The following is a 9,332-nucleotide window of genomic DNA, read 5'->3' as shown; positions in this document are numbered from 1 at the left end:
AACGTTAGCTGTCATTATGGCTAGCCCCTAAGTACACACCTTCTGACGGCAGATCAAAACCAGCTAATCATAGTCTATAAACTTTGAAGTGAACAAGAGGGTTTACAATCCTGAGTCCGTGTCACAATATATTATTCGTGAAACATGGCTCTAAGGTGCTCTTTTTATTTGGAAAGTGATTACTGGCATTGGATTTTATGGGTTTTGTTTGTTCTGCTTTATAGAGTGTATAACTTGGGGAAAGTGTACTTTAAGCTCTTTCTTCTTTGCAACACTTCTTTCATTCTCTTGCCTGATGCCAAATATTTGTGTCGTATTAGATGTGTTCATTTATTTGTTCAACAAATATTGAGCCCCAACTTCATCTTCCTAGGGCCTCAGACCTGAATCCCCTATGGCCCCGTGCATAGGGAGGCCCAGTTTTGTGCAGGCAGACATCTACCTACGTCAAGAGTCATATCACTTCATATCACAGATAGGAAATATGTCGGAGTTGGGAGAGGAAGCAGCTCTCTGTGTCTCGAGGAAAGGAGGAGCGCCAGGGAGACTTTGCATGCAGGAAGCACAGGGAGAGGAATGGGAAGCACGTGACATTCTTTGTTCTAAGACTGCGAGTGGTGTGATAGGGCCCAAAGCAGGTTACACACTGGGAGGCAGAAGACAAGCCAACAGAGTCCAGATTATAAAGGAATTTCCAGGCCACGCCAAGGATCTGGGGCTTTATGTGTGTACACTAAGAAAATTTCCACGGGTTTAATGGAGTAAAATAGCATCAGATTGCCATTGTAGAAGGAAAGGGGCTGCGACTAGAGGCAGGGACACCAGTTAATAGTAATAGCTCATTTTTTTTTTTAACATCTTTATCGGAGTATAATTGCTTTACAATGGTGTGTTAGTTTCTGCTTTATAACAAAGTAAATCAGCTATACATATACATATATCCCCATACTTCCTCCCTCTTGCGTCTCCCTCCCACCCTCCCTACCCCACCCCTCTAGGTGGTCACAAAGCACTGAGCTGATCTCCCTGTGAATAGCTCATGTTTTAACTCACAAGTCCCCTGTGACATGGGCACTACTGTTACCACTTTACTGATGAAGAAACTGAAATACAGAGAAGAAACTATCCCAAGGTCACACAACAAAGGGGAACCACTTGGATTTGAACCCTATCAACATGACTCCAGAGTCTGGATATGGAAACACTAGGCAATGGAATCTTTCTAGATATCTACTATCTAAGAAACTATAATAATAGTTCTCATGAGAAATGATGACTACCCAAACCACCTGTGTAATACTGAAGCTGCAGGATACGGGACAGTTGTCCTCTGGAGCAGAGATTTCTACATGTCCACTCAATATCCATTCTCTCTCTTAGAACTCCCAATTTTTATTGGAGCATCTGACTGACTGGAATATAGACTCTCTTTCCCAGCTATCCCTGCACTAGATGTGGCCATGAGACAAAGTTCTGGCAAATGAGATATGGCAGCTTCTAGAAATTTTCCTAATAATTGGCACATGCCCCTTGCCTCTTTCTTCCTTCTCACTTTCTCCATCCTGCTGCGTGGAATGTGGACGTGGTGGCTACCATCTTGGATCATGACAGCAGGAGCTACTCACTGCTGTCACTGCTGAAGGAGCATGGCTACCTGAAGTCTTCGTGGAGCAGGGCTGCCACACCAGCCTGAACTGCCTGCTCTGGGATTTTCCCTGAGAGACAGGTAAACTTTTATTTTGCTTCAGACAGTGTTATTTTGGGTCTCAGTTATTTTCAGTCAAACTTGATTCTTACCAATACATCCCCCAACTCCTTAGAAGAAAATTATAAAGTATTAGAAATATGATAAGATAGAATTACCAAAGTAGATGAAGTCAATTATGCAAGTTGTGAAACATAAAAATCATGGTTCAATTTATTTTGCAACAGTTTAAAATTTCCAAGACTTCTGTCAACATACAAAATAAAAACAAGGAAAACTATGATCTGTGGAAGCGGTGGATCTGAGTTCCCAGTGTGGCAGAGCCAGGAGACATGAGTGTGTCAGCATTCCATTGTGTTAGGGCCACACTCGCCCATTGCTACCCCCAAAAAGAAAACAGCCACCTGTAATGGATTTGATTATCATTTCAAACTCCCCACCTTGTCCCATAGTAGGATTATATATCCACACCCTTTGTCACATGACATTGGCAATGCTTCCTGGTGGAGTCGACAGAAAGGACACTCTCTCATCATTGATTTTAGGCTTGGCCGTGCTTAGTCTATGGAATGTTAGTGGATGTGATACAGGTAGAGGCTTGAAACGTGCTTTGGTGGTTTTGCCTGCCCTCTAACACTCCTGCCATCTCCTGTGAGAAGCACACATCGTTAAGTGAAATGCTCATGTATGAAAATATACGAATGCTCCTTTTGCGTCTAGTTCAAAGATATGAAGATATCAACTGAGAAGCACTACGATCCAAAATGATCTCAGTGATCCTTTTTTGGTAGCAGCTTTATTCAGACATAATTCAATACCATACAATTTATCCATTAAAAGGTTACAGTTCAAAGGGTCGTCATATATTCACAGATTTGTGCAGTCATCACCACAATCAACTTTAGAACATTTTCATCAGCCCAAAAAGAAACCCCGTACCCTTTAGTAGTTACCACCACTCCCCAACTCCCAGCCCCTTTCTCCATCCCTAGGCAACCACTAATCTATTTTCTGTCGCTGTAGACTTGTCTATTCTGGGCTTTTCATATAAATGGAATCACACGTTATGTGATCTTTTGGGACTGGCTTCTTTCACTTTGCGTAATGTTTTCAAAGTTTATCCATGTTGTAGCATGTATCATTGCTTCATTACTTTTTATTGACAAATAATATTCTATCGTGTGGATATGCCACATTTTAGTTATCCATTCGTCAGTTGATGAACTCAGTGGTACTTTTGAGTACTCACAGAAATACACAGAAGGAAGAAGAGTGGTGCAGTGTGCTAATGACTTTATGGGACAAAAGACTATTGGAATGTACTGGCCATGTACGTACGATGGTTCCATCCACACACAGTTCCATTTCTCATAGTAAATAAAGAAGTAAATAAAGAAGTAAATAAAGATATGTCTCTCTGAGACTTGCTAGCATGTACCAGTGCCCCCAGGTGCAATCAACTTGTAGTCACAAATGCAATGATGTTTCTATAGCACTGAGGCCAGACTCTAGGTGGGTGAATTCGCCAAGGCAAATGCCACCTTCAGTCTGAGTGACCAGGTGGTCTTTCTGGGCCACAGCCAGTGGCATTTACTTATTTTTTTAAAAATTCTGTATAACTCATGGAGACTGAAAGTTTCTTTCCTTGAAACCCAGGTAATTAAGTCATTTCTTCTCTGTGGTCCATTGTGTATGGTGATGATATCAAAATTCTGAGTGTTACTTCCTCCTTCACGGCCTGAATTCTTGGACATCTTTATTTTACTGAACCAGCAGGTTTACTGATGCCCAGGGTCAAACATATTTGTCTCTATCACTCACATTACACCAAGGAGCTTGGTCATCTCTATTACAGTGAGCGCACTGCAGTGACTAAGGAGTCCTGGAGTCCCACCAGACTAGAAATGTGACATGTCAGACTAGAGGAATTTTCTCTGGAGCAGTGACTGCCGACCCTAAGGACGAGGGGTCACTATTTCAGGAGCGTGTACTTTGAAAGCAGAGCAACATTTTGTCCCATTGTTTTGATTTATTTTCATCTTAATATTTAATTTAGATCAAAGATCAATTATTATTAAAGGAGGGGAAGAGGATTTTATCTCATCAAAAGTGTTCAGGGACTTGCAATTTGTAGATAAGTAAGTCTTGGAGGTCTAATCCAAAGCATAGTGATTATAGATAACAATACTGTATTACAAACTTCCAAGTTGCTAAGAGACTAGATCTTAATTGTTCTCACCACACAAAAAAGAAATAATCATTATGTGACATGATAGAAGTGTTGGCTAATGCTACAGTGGTAATCATACTGCAGTATAGGAACATATCAAATCAACATGTTTTTGTACACCTTAAACTTACTTAATGTTATATGCCAATCATCTCTCAATTAAAAAACTGAAAGTCTTTAATGGCAAAAAAGTGTTCAGGGGAACATGGGTTTAGAAAGTTTAAAAACTACTACATGACAAAAAAAATAAATAAATAATAACGTGTGGGTAGAAAACCCCAATGCCTCCAGGACCAGACAGGAAGAGCCAGTCAGATGGGTTGGGAGGGACAACCTCAAGCTGGGGAAAGGAGATCGGCCACATTCTCTTATTAAGCTGATAACATTAGACACGAATAATCAAGAGGTGGGTAAAAATATACTTAGCATGAAATACACTCTTGAATAACCCCTTGATAAAAGAGAAAATTGAAAAGTAAATTATGAAGTATCTAAGAAACAAGGGAAAGTAGAATACTTCCTATGGCTCTGTGGGGCAGAGTGAAAGCTGTACTCAGAGGGCAAAGTATAGCCCAGCGGTCCCCAACCTTTTTTGGCACCAGGGACAGGTTTCATGGAAGACAATTTTTCCACAGACCGGGCCGGGGTAGGAGGGATGGTTCAGGCAGTAACGCTAGCGATGGGAAGAGGCAGATGAAGCTTCGTTCGCTGGCCCACCGCTCACCTCCTACTGTCTGGTTCCTAACAGCCCTGGACGTGTAGCGGTCTGCAGCCCGGGGGTTGGGGACCCCTGGTATAGCCAATGCTTTTATCGGGGTTAGCCAACTTTTTCTGTAAAGGGCTAGGGCTTTGTGGGCCATATGGTCTCTGTTACAGACTTTTTTTCTGACGGTGCTTTAAAAATGTAGAAACCGTTCTTAGCTGCCAAGTTGTACAATAACAAGTTGTGGGTCCAATTTGGCTCATGTGTAATAGGTTGGTGACCCCTGCTTTTATTATTAAGGAGAACTCCTCCCCCCAAAAACTTCAGTACTAATCTTAAGAAGCAGAAAAAAAATGTTAACAGCAACAAATGAAACTACAAAGAGAAATTAATAAAGACAAGGGCTGAAATAAATGGCATAAGAAACAAAAAGAAAATAATAGAAAGAATTCATAAATCCAAAAGCTGGGTGTTAAGACCAATAAAATAGAGAAACCCTTGGAAGTTTGACTATGAAAAGGAGAGCAAAAATGTACAAAATTAGCAATGAAAGAGGATATATAACTACAGCTACAGGAAAGATTATTTTTAAATCGAAGAGAATACTACATGCAACAAAATGGCAATAAATTTGAAAAGCTAAAATAAACAATCTCCTAGCACACACTATCAAAATTGATCCAAGAAGAAATGAAAACTGAGGAGACCAAGTGCCACAGAAGAAAGACGATTAAAGGTTTACCATTGGAAAAGACACCAGTATCAGATGGGTTCACAGGTTTACATACTCTTTAAAAAATAAATAATTCTACTAGTTTAAAAGAAAACCTTCCAGGTAATAGAAAAAGATGGAAAATTCTGTAAATTCCTCTTCTTAGAAAGGAAGGAGTTAAAAGTTCTAGAATAGGAGCAGCATCTAAATTTTATCTTGAATGCCAACCCAGATCAATGGGTAGTGTCTGCTTGGAGGCCCTGTGAAAGAGATTGTGAGACCCAGTTGAGATCCTGTGAAGAAAAATTGGGGTCTGATTTACCATCCCTGACTCAGCCTGGAATATAAATCAAATGGGTCTTATGGGATTTTTTCCACTGACATAACCAGGAACTACTCTATGATATCTTATGGGTTTCTGATCAATTTATTTGAGAAAACTTACACGTTCAGTAAAATTTATATTCCTCTAATGACAATTCAGCAGACATATGAAAATCATCTAGATTAAACCTCGAGACCCAAATCTAACTGCATTAATCCTCACTGCTCTGGGTGTAGCAAATGTATCGGAAGAAACCAATAAGCTCATGGGATACTTTCCAGTTTGAGGACCATCATGGGAAGATTATCTTCCCATCGTTGGTGCTTTTGCCGATTTGTAGCTGAAAGGAAATCTTGCCATTCCATTGATTGAAAAGTGACCTCAGAGCTTTCTTTTCCTAATTAACCAAGGGCAAAAGTAAACAGAGGACATCTCTTGCATTCCCAAGAGGCAGCTCGTTCAAGTGTGTGCAGTGGCCAGCCCTGCCTGGGCTTCCATAGTCTATCACAGCGTCCCCTGCAGGTAGACAGAGGAAAAAAGGGCCAGACTCAGTAGAGAGGATAACAGGAACTGCCAGGGCAATGAGTACCTCTTCATCATTATACAAAAGGGAATTGTAGTTTTACTCTCCTTGTTTTTATGATGAAGTAAGATAAAATAGAAAAGAAGAGCGAGAGAAATGATTGCTTAGGAAACGGCCTCAAACCTAGCACATGTTTATTTAAGCGTCTCTGTGCAAACATAACCCTGGGTGTCCGTTAAATCAGTAGGCATGTCAGTTGGCACTTCTGGTTACAGACCATTTTACGGTCATACATCATTCATAGCCGTAAAAGCCATTTGCCCTCTGTCACCCAACCAATCAGGATCCAGCCCAGAGGAAGCAGAGCAGGAGCCTAGTGGTCTTCTCTGGGCTCCTCTGAATTTCCACAACTAGGTTCAGCAGAATGTCACAGAAAATTAACTCTCCTGGGTTATTAAGAACCTCTTCCCTACCCTCTCTCCACTGAAGAGCAATATATGATTTCAGGCTAATATTTACCCCATCACAAGCAACAATTTGTGACGTACAGGACAAAAGTACACTGGGCATCACACACAAATCCAAGCGTCATCCCTGCTGCTCTGAGCCACTTAAATGAAAGGACACGAATAGGGAGCTGATCGCCCGTGCCTCTGCAATTCACTCCTAATGCCCACTTTGAGCAGATTTGAAATTGCTGTCATCATCTAAGCCACCCAGCGACTAACCTTGATCTGCCCTCGCTTCACTCTTGCGAGTTCACATGTTTTCACTCTTCACCTCCTCACTGTTATTTTGTTATTGACACTGAGAAGCCTGCTGAGGCCTGATGATGGCCTCAGGCCTTGCAAACCATGCGTCTTTGGGTTCTTGCCAAATGCTGTTGCCTCTGAGATGGTATTTCACCTGAAATGCCTCCCCAGATCTAGGGTCTTCCCTTTATATTTATTACTGCTTAACTCTTTCTTAGTGCACACCTTCATTTATGAATAAGGCTCATCGCGGTTGTCATAACCCCAGTGGGCACCAGGACAGCCCCATCTGGTCACCCCACTCCATCTCTGCTTGGGCATTTCGCATGTCTTCAGCCTCTCCAGTCGTAACAGGCTAGGATCAATTTTCCAGTGGCAGCTTGGAAATAATAGTGTGAGATGTACATTAATACAGAAATATATTGTGAAACTGTCCTTAAACAAACAAATGAGCCACTTTAAAATATTACTGCTATAAATGACCATGACAGTAGCACAGCACATGTAATAAAAAATAACTGCTGAAGAGAAGCTGCTGAATTACTATAGTAATAAACCAGATGTGATTATTATCGTTTAACACGGTCATTGAATATCATGAATCCCTGAAGCCATTAAAATATTTATGATTAAACATTTGCTATTTCTTAGAACATATAGTTGGGTACTAAAAAACTGTTAAAGTATTATTTCAGCTAATATATGCCAGTTCTATCATAGAGGTCAACCGACATTGCCTGAATCCTTTTAAAGAGGGATGAACAGCTGTCTCCATAACTGGACATATTTCAGGATGTGTATGCTAGTACTGTATACTCTCGTGGTTCTGGGGAGGATGTATATACTACACACTACTAAGGTAAAAATATGTTCCTATTCTGTATGAACAGGTGTGGGCTTGGGGGCTGTACTGGTCATTCTTCTAGAAAAAAAGCACATGTAGCAGATGCTTTCAAAGGCTTGTTCATATCGCCTTTTCCCTTGGTACTTGCCCTGAGCATCCTTCAGCAAGCCTCTCAACCAGAAGGCCTTCAGTGGGCCAGCAGGAGCCTGAAACACTGGGGCATTAATGCCCCAGGGAGCAGCCCTCAGCCCTGGTGGATAGAAGTTGGAGAATAAATATCTTGGCCAAATTTACAGACATACCTCTCTTTTGAAATCTGTCCTTTGGCCATGCTCTTGATACCCTCGTCTTTTCCCTGATGATTGTTTTGAGTTCAAACTTCAGTTCAGTTAAACATTAGGTGGGATTTGTCGTGCTGAACAAAAATAGTACAACCAGTGTCTTCTCAAATTTAACTAGAGACACTTCTGTACCATAAGGTCAGTCTTCCCGGGTGTTTGCTTCTCATCTCTTTCCCTGTTTCCCGGCAGTTCCAGCTCCATCAGCAGATGAGGGTTGTTGCCAGGAAAGGAGCTCATCCATCCGTGGAGCATCCTGGTGATAGCCCAGGAGTGTCGGGCTCAGTGCAGGAAAGAAGAGATGAATGAGAATTCTTCAGCACTATGGCTTGGGGCTTACCTGAATATTTTAATTATTCATGCTACCAGAATTGACTGCTTTTTAAAAATGAATACCAACAGTAATCACCTTTCCCTATATCTTTAGAGACAAACATTATCCAAGAAATAAGATGCCTGAGTTGTTTGAACCCTGCTAGGGCACAATGTGTTGAGAAATAAAAAAGCAGGGATTTTAGAGAGAGACCTAGATTTGAGCCCCAGATCTGTCCCTGACCTGGTGTGTAGATATAAAGCACATGTTATATAACTCTTTCGAGCCTCCTAACTTGCCAGAGGCTCAGTGTTCTTATAAGTGAGGTGACCATTGCAATCGTATAAATTGATATAATGTGTGTAAAGCATTTATATATACTACCATATTAGTGATAGGTATTTAATAACCGTTAATTTATTAGATGAGGAATGAATGGTGAATTTACCCACACTCTCATGGTGACAATTTAATTCTTGGCATAAGATATCACCTATTGGGAACTCATTTGGTTCCCAGCATGTCTCTCTCTAGTTTCCCATCATATGATTTTGGCAGTGTTATACATCTCTGTCATGTGGGTTCCATGTTTGCCCTTATACTCCCAAGTTATAGTTGTAGGTCCATCCTGTTCTTGCTGTGGTTTCACGTTTGTAGGTTTAATAACCTAGGCCATGGTCTGATGTATGTACAGGAAAACTCACAAAGCCTCAGAGTGGAATAAAAAACATTTTCGAAGACCCCTGCTGGCTCAGTCAACCCTAATGAGCTATTAGGTCATTAGAGACTCTTTGCCATCAATTAATCATTAGATCAGCAACCATTCATTGAGGACAGTGGGGGAATTCATCTTAAAGGGATAGTAATATTAGCATACAAAGGAGCCG

This window comes from Lagenorhynchus albirostris, chromosome 8, assembly GCF_949774975.1.
Source record: "Lagenorhynchus albirostris chromosome 8, mLagAlb1.1, whole genome shotgun sequence".
Classification (NCBI taxonomy): Eukaryota; Metazoa; Chordata; class Mammalia; order Artiodactyla; family Delphinidae; genus Lagenorhynchus; species Lagenorhynchus albirostris.
Note: the sequence above shows the minus strand (reverse complement) of the source record.